Here is a 7,850-nt window from a genome sequence, read left to right as displayed (position 1 = left end):
GACTCCCCGGAACTCCGTCGTCCTAGCCACACCCCGCCCGGACGGACGGATGGACGGAGGAGGCGCGCTCCCGCCTCTGCGCCTGGAGCGCGGGAGGCCGGCGCGCTCCTGCTGCCGAAAGTTGTTGCTTCCCACCCTTTTAGGTCGACACGAGCGGCCCTTTCCCCCCCCCCGCCCCCCATTCCCAGAACAGCCGATCGTCGGTCCCATTGTAAAGTATTTATTACTTGATCCAGGCCTGCAAAAACTTAAGTTGCTGCTGCTTCTGCGATGTTTGCGGTCCCGGGGAGAAAGCAGAAGCATGGCTTCCTTCCCCTCCCCATTGCCGGCTAAAAGCAGCATATCGATATTTTTTTATAAATGCCTACACGATTATGGTTCCCCCTCCCCCCGCAATCATGCATTTAACATTTCACTTACATTGAACATCATTTGGCATTTTGTTTCCCACTTGCCCACCTTTTAGGGATCCTTCTGGAGCCTGTTTGGGTTTTTACTATCCTGAGTAGTCTGGTATCATCTGCTTTGCCCACTGATTTCAGTGAACTTTGGGACACAATATGGCAGCTGTAAAACCCCTGATTGGGATGCGGGCTACAGTGTTGGTGAAGGATACTTTAACGTTTTGCTGTTGCCATACTTGCAGTTCAGATCACCCCATGTTTCCATCTTGGAAGAAGCTTTTGTTTCTGCTAATGGTAGCTTCCAATGAAAATAGCTACTGGGCCTCTAATCCAGGATTAAAGCTCCCCCCCCCCCAATTGTACTGACTTGGATCAGAGCCCCCGCCCTCCAATAGCTCTTAACAAAAGTATAGCATTACTAATGTCACATCTGTTTTGGCTCATAAAGGGTAAAGGGACCCCTGACCATTGGGTCCAGTCGTGACCGACTCTGGGGTTGCAGCACTCATCTTGCTTTATTGGCTGAGGGAGCTGGCGTACAGCTTCCAGGCCCAACCTTATTCAAATTCAAAAAATCTGTGATAATATCTCCTGACATTTTCTTCAAGTTGCTGAAGGATGAGTGGGGAAAAACAAACTGGATCAGGACCTTTTCCCTTATTGCCCAGTCTAAAATACCTCCCTAAGATACTACTCTTGCTGGGGAAAATACATGGGTAAATAGCTTGGAAATTGGGGGGGGGAGGTGCACTGGTGAAAAAACGTTAAGCTTCTGTCCATTTGCCATGGCTCTGATCTACCCTTTAGGGGAGAAAGCAAGGTTGAGATCTGATGACAAATATCCTATGTGTAAATCTGCATAGGATTGAGCTGCACAGGAAACGACAGCAGAAAAGTTAAAGTGTAAAAACAAAACCTAATACCTGTAGGCTAGGAAGCTTTTCTGAAAGCATTTAAATTATTAGGAGGAGGTACCTGAAAGATAAAGAATAGGAAGCTATTGTAGATTGAAGGAGCTCCATTGTAAAAGGTGTAAAAGGCACAATGGTAGGCATGAAAAGATAACAAAAGGCTGAAAGCAGAGGAGTTTGCATGCAAAAGAAAGAAATATGAATAAAGCAATCACAACTGATACAGTAGTGATGGCTCTTGCTTCATATCGCCCACAGCTTCCAGCCAAGTAGTTATTTGATGCTATAGCCTTTCACATTAGGAGTTAACAAAATGTTACGGATCACCTGAAGGGCTGGCCCTACCATGGGGAATCTGCCTCAGGCTGCAGATGCCATGGGCAAAGAGCAGTAGGGAGCATTTGGAAAACTATGGTGTGTGTACCATGCCTGCCCTAAGCTATCTGCCACTGTGTGCACTGTCTCCATTTTCTGTGTTGAAGTAAAATTCAGCAGTCTGACTAGTCAGCTCTTGTTCATGGAATGGGGAGAGACATTAGCTTATCCTTCACTTCTTGCAAAGGCCAGCCTGATCACCTGTAAGGCCGTTAAAGATTGTTGCAGGATGTTTCAAAAAGTGTAACATTAATTCTACACGCATACAGAACCCCACTTCAGTGTTTCAAAACAACAAGGAACTGTTTCTCCCAGATCAATAATGGTCTGTTGCCCAGCTCCACCATGGCCGCCTTCCTCCCTTGGGAACTAGCTCATTTATCATCACAATGGTTCTGTCTTCCTTGTGGCAACAACTAGGGGTGGGTATGCTGCCCTTGGCACCTCTATTTCTGTGTGCTGCTTCTGGGGCTGGGTTTTCTGGAGCAGCTGAGCCATTCACAAATGGAGAAATAGTCTCAATAAAAATGGGGAACCTGTGGCCCTACAGAAGTTGTTGAACTCCCATCTCCCATCATCTGTGATCATTGGCTATCCTTACTGGAACTGGCGGGAACTGGAGTCCAAGAGGGCCTCTCCAAACTAAGTGAATGAGCGGCAAAATGGCAAATTAAATCCATTGTGAACAAATGTAAAGTGAAGCATGTTAGCACAAGACATCTTCATTTCATATGTATGCTCATGGGTTCTAAGCTGGTGGTGACTGACCAGGAGTGAGATCTTGGGGACAACTCTGATAACAGGATGCTAGACCAGATGAGCCAGTGGCCTGATCCAGCAGATTCTTCATATGTTCTTAACTAACAGAGGGCCACTGGTTCCCCTTTCCTGCTTTGGTGTTCTATGCATGCATGCTTATTGAAGGATGTGCCCTCTGGCCACATGACACAGGCCTTTGGTCCCAGTGGGGTTTTGGGTACAGTGTTTACTGCTGTCCTCCTAAGAACGTGAGATGAGTGCTGCTGGATTAAAGGTCTGTGTAGCCCAGTGTGTTTCTCACACAGTCAACTAGTTGCATCCACAAGCAGGAGATGAAGACAATAGTCTTCCTGTTGTTGCTCCCCAGATATTTGGTAGGCAGCCTAATCCTTTATTTTTTCATTTGTGTTCACAGAGTTTAAAGCAGGGGCTACTTCTAGCTGTGAACAGAAGCAGGGTCAATATCAGAGTGGTGTGTGTGTTTATTTTAAATAGATTAGGGCTCCTGTGATTTAAAAGTCAAATCGAAGAAGGGTTTGTGTGTTTTGGCAAGTGCAGCTTGTCATGCACGAGTTGAAACCCAAACCAAACGAAGCACCAGCTGAAATTCTAGTTTTGCACACCTACCAAAGGTGGTGCAGGTGTCTCTCCTCCCTTGCCCTGAATTCAGAACCACTGGGACCGATACTCACTGTCCTGCTCTCAAACATTGCTCTTACCCGCATTCTTGTTTTGCTTCTCCTCAGCCTACCAGAGGAGCCTTGACTACCGTGCTGTGAAGGAGGAAGTTAGAGATGAAATAGAAAGATAAATTAGAGGTCAGCAACCCGGTCTCCCAAGTGTTGATTGCCATTTTTGGAGGAAGGGGGAATCCTTAGGAGGTCTGTTGCCAGCAGTAATTCTGCAAATAATATAAACTAGTCCATGACACATTCTGCAGTTCACAAGACCTTCATTTACATTAGTGAGAGGGTTATTGCTCTTGTCCTTTATCTGCACACCCTGCCGGTTTCTTTCACCCCCCCTCACTGGTCCTTTTACATTCACTTCTTCGTCCAATAGCAGCTTTCTTCTCTTATCCCCTTCCCTTTGTATTCCCAGTTCAACTAAATAATATTAACATATATTAAACTTTTATTTTACTGTACTGCACTAATATCCTTCAGCATCTCTATCCCTTTCCCCTCAGAAGCCTGCCTGCCTTCCCTGGATCTTCTCTGTCTCCCTGCCACCTTTACTCAGCATGCAAGGAGTTGCTGGTGCTGGCATTAACCCAGCCAAAAGGCATGACAAGCAAGGAAAGAGGCAGTGGGCAGGCCTAAGGCCCACAGATGGGTCCTGCCTGCCTTAGCCCCCGGTTTGAGAAACCTTGCTCTATCACAGTACACCTGTTTCACCAGCAGGGGATGCTCATGCTACAGAATGATATGGCACAGTATTCTGTTTAATGAAGGGGAAATAGCCAAGGCTGTTACAAGGGTTTCTCTAGGTAGGTCTGCTGTTACTGATGTTGCAAGGGAGAAATAGCATGTACTGGAAGGTGGCAGAGAAAGGGAGCTGTGCCATCCAATAGTTGAGCTCTCAAAATATCAAAAAATACACAATTTGTCTACTACATCATTAAACAATAAGGGCAGCAGTATTAAAAAGCTTTTTTAAAAAAAAATAAAATCCCAGCAACTGTCCACCAATAGCCAGGGTGAAGGGGGAATTTGATGCTTCTGGGGGAGAATTTCATAATTGGATCTGAACAACAGAAAAATATCCTATCTTGGGTCACTGCCCACCTGATCTACGTAGAAAAAAGCTTCCTCTCTTAAAAGTAAGAGTTGCATTTTCTATGTTCACCAAAGGCACAACCTAATGGAGTTAAGCAAACTGGGTTCTATTTTACAGCAATGAGAGATACTTGAGCACGTGCAGAGTTTAAGAACTAAAAATCTGATCATTTGTCAGGACGAAACAGGGCTTTATTTCACCCAGGTCAAAGACCCAGTTTGGCACACAGGCTGGAAGCCTCAGTGACGCCCCTCTGGAGGCTTCACCCTGGGCAAAAAAAACCAGCTACCCCCCCCCCTACGGCCATGCCCTTCCGGTCCCTGCCAGTTCTTCCCTGCCGGTATTGCCCTGCAAGCAGCTTTTAGGGTCCACCCACAAAGCTCAACACCCACCTGGTTTGGAAACTGCAAGTGACTGGAGTGGGCTTGTGAATAGGGTTCGGTGATAATTTCTGTCACTTTGTAGCAGGCAAAGTGCCCTTTTTTTGTTCCATAGGCTGGAAGGGGGGAAAGTTATCTAGTTTGACCTGTCATCTTTGACTATTTTGCTGAGTCACGGTCATAATGTATTATCAGCCTTCAGCAGACTGTAATGAGAATTTGGTCACTCTTGCTCTGAGTGCTTCCAAATGTGTCAGGCAGGCCTTCATGTGAATATGAATAGCGACTGACACTTTTAATGGTGCTTCAAATGAATTGTACATCCTCCTAAGTTCCTAGGATGAACAACTGAACTTTCGACTCTCCTGTACAGGAGAGCCCTAGGCTATCACTCTTTTGTGAGAGGGGTTTAAGTACCTACTGGGAAAGGTAGGTTTGTACAATTAAAGTAGATTACAGTGCTCTGTGGGTTGTATGGGGTGTTAGGGGAGGGGTAGTACCTCTGTTGTGGGACACGCCATGCTCCTTCTGGGGTAGTTTGTCCACCTTTGGTCTCCACCCTACACTCAGCTCTCACCTGTGGCTCCTAGAAGCTGTCAGGATGTGATAGCAGCCACACCCCATGAATGGTTTCGATTGACCCTCGGTCAGTTAGGGATTTCCCCTGCATGCGAAGACAGGTTCCAGCAGATTGAGTGAATGAGACTAATAATGAGTCCAATAGCCAAGAAGGCAGTTTCTGCATATGCCACAGATGTAGAGGGAAGTGGTGGGCAGATGGGGCTTGTCAGCCTGGGAGAAGGAAAAAACTGATCCTAAACCTCCACTGTCTTCTGGGATATTTTCAGGAGAAAAAAGATTAAGGAGTAACCCCTACACCAATCCCAAGTGGAGTCCCTAAGATGGTTGGGTGGCACCTTGTACTACTGGCAATTCCTGCAGCCAAGCTGGTGCCAAACGTATTGCTCTGCTTTCCTTAGAACCACATCAGTGAGGGCAAGAGGAGGGTCTTGTTGCCTGGGCAGCCCAGCTCAGTCTTGCACCCCAGGGAGCTCACTTTGGTGCTGCTAACACAGTGGTTTGACTTCACCCCTGCAGACACACTCCATTGTGTCTTGAGACATTCTGTCCCTAAATGTGGAAAATACACTTTTGTCCTGGTGTCCAGCTTCTCTTTCTGGCCTCTCCTCACCCACTCTCCTCAATCACCTACCAGATCATGCCCCTCCCCAGTCTTGCTTGCCTGGATGAAGGCTAGAGAGAGATGTTCAAGCGTGTGCAGAAACTAGCCTACTGTACAAAGGTAAAATGTACATTCATTGCCCCTGCTTCTGTTCCTGGCCCCACTGTGGCTAGCATGTGGGCTAGCAGAAGGCATTGCAGGGTGAAAAAGGTCCTCCACCCACCACATAACAAATCCACATTAAAAAAGAATAAGGAGGTTTGGCAAGTGATGGGGAAATGTATTGAAAAGTGTGGGGTGAACAAAAGAACAGGAAGACGTATAAGCACCCCACAATCAAATCAGGATAAAAGCAGGCTAGATGCTCGTCATATAAACACCCCTGCAAACAAATGGGAATGAATGTTCACTTAAAAACTGGATATGATCTAACTACGGTGTAAGCCTTGTGCAAGCAAGTCATAATAAATGCTCCGTAGTTTGGGGGAGCTTACAGAGAGGGAGAGTTTGTGTCTGGTGCAATAATGGGCTGTTTGGGATTCCCTTTTAACCACTGACTTTTGCAGGCTTCCACTGTGAATGCTGTGCCTTCTGCATATCGGAGAAAGCAGGAGATGTACAGAACTCCCTTTGCAGCTGCCCCATCTACCACTGTGACTTGTAAAGTCTGCCCCACCTTTGCAGAAGAGCAGAATAATCTGTCTTGAGCACAAGGGAGGTGCCCAAGGGACGGGGGGTGGGGGCGGGGAGAATTCGAAATACTGATGTAGAAGGACCTTTGAAAGGTAGCTGCAAACATTTTCATTTTTAAAAAATGACCGGAAATTTGTGACTTGGGGAATGTCAGTATGGTGCCCTTGTACATACTTTTAGTCTGATGTGGCCCATTCATGTTTCAGATCTTTTTGTAACACAAAGGTCTACTTTATTATACTTTTCCTATGGTGAGATTCTTCCTTTTTTATGTAGTGAAGTATGCTTGTGAATTTATGCTTTTAATGTACCGTATGCATTGTCAATTAAATACCTGAGGCACAGCCCTGCAGTACTTACATAACTCACCTGGCTTGAGAGCAGTACATGTGAAAAGGATCTAGGAGTCTTGGTTGACCACAAACTTGACATGAGCCAACAGTGTGATGTGGCAGCTAAAAAAGCCAATGCAATTCTGGGCTGCATCAATAGGAGTATAGCATCTAGATCAAGGGAAGTAATAGTGCCACTGTATTCTGCTCTGGTCAGACCTCACCTGGAGTACTGTGTCCAGTTCTGGGCACCACAGTTCAAGAAGGACACTGACAAACTGGAACGTGTCCAGAGGAGGGCAACCAAAATGGTCAAGGCCTGGAAACGATGCCTTATGAGGAACGGCCAAGGGAGCTGGGCATGTTTAGCCTGGAGAAGAGGAGGTTAAGGGGTGATATGATAGCCATGTTCAAATATATAAAAGGATGTCACATAGAGGAGTGAGAAAGGTGGTTTTCTGCTGCACCAGAGAAGCGGACACGGAGCAATGGTTCCAAACTACAAGAAAGAAGATTCCACCTAAACATTAGGAAGAACTTCCTGACAGTAAGAGCTGTTCGACAGTGGAATTTGCTGCCAAGGAGTGTGTTGGAGTCTCCTTCTTTGGAGGTCTTTAAGCAGAGGCTTGACAACCATATGTCAGGAGTGCTCTGATGGTGTTTCCTGCTTGGCAGGGGGTTGGACTCGATGGCCCTTGTGGTCTCTTCCAACTCTGATTCTATGATTCTATGATTCTAAGTTTTCTATTTACCCTGTCCTAGAAAGTATTTCCTCCTTTCTGTTACAATCATTACTAAATATATACTGTATGTATCAATTTCCATCAAACATAATTTTTAAAATAAAAATTGGTGTCCTCTTTTGTTGTTGTTTTTTGGCGGGGGAGATGGGTAGGCTGATTCACTCCCAAACAACATCTCATCCGTGGGTGTAGCAAAGGGGAGGCAGGAAGAGGCAGCTGCCCCCCTAAATCAATAAAAACCGATAAAAATACATTGCAAACAGTATGTCATTGAAAACGCAATATTTGTCA

This window comes from Podarcis erhardii, assembly GCF_964252035.2.
Source record: "Podarcis erhardii genome assembly, chromosome: 17".
In the NCBI taxonomy this organism is placed as follows: Eukaryota; Metazoa; Chordata; class Lepidosauria; order Squamata; family Lacertidae; genus Podarcis; species Podarcis erhardii.
Note: the sequence above shows the minus strand (reverse complement) of the source record.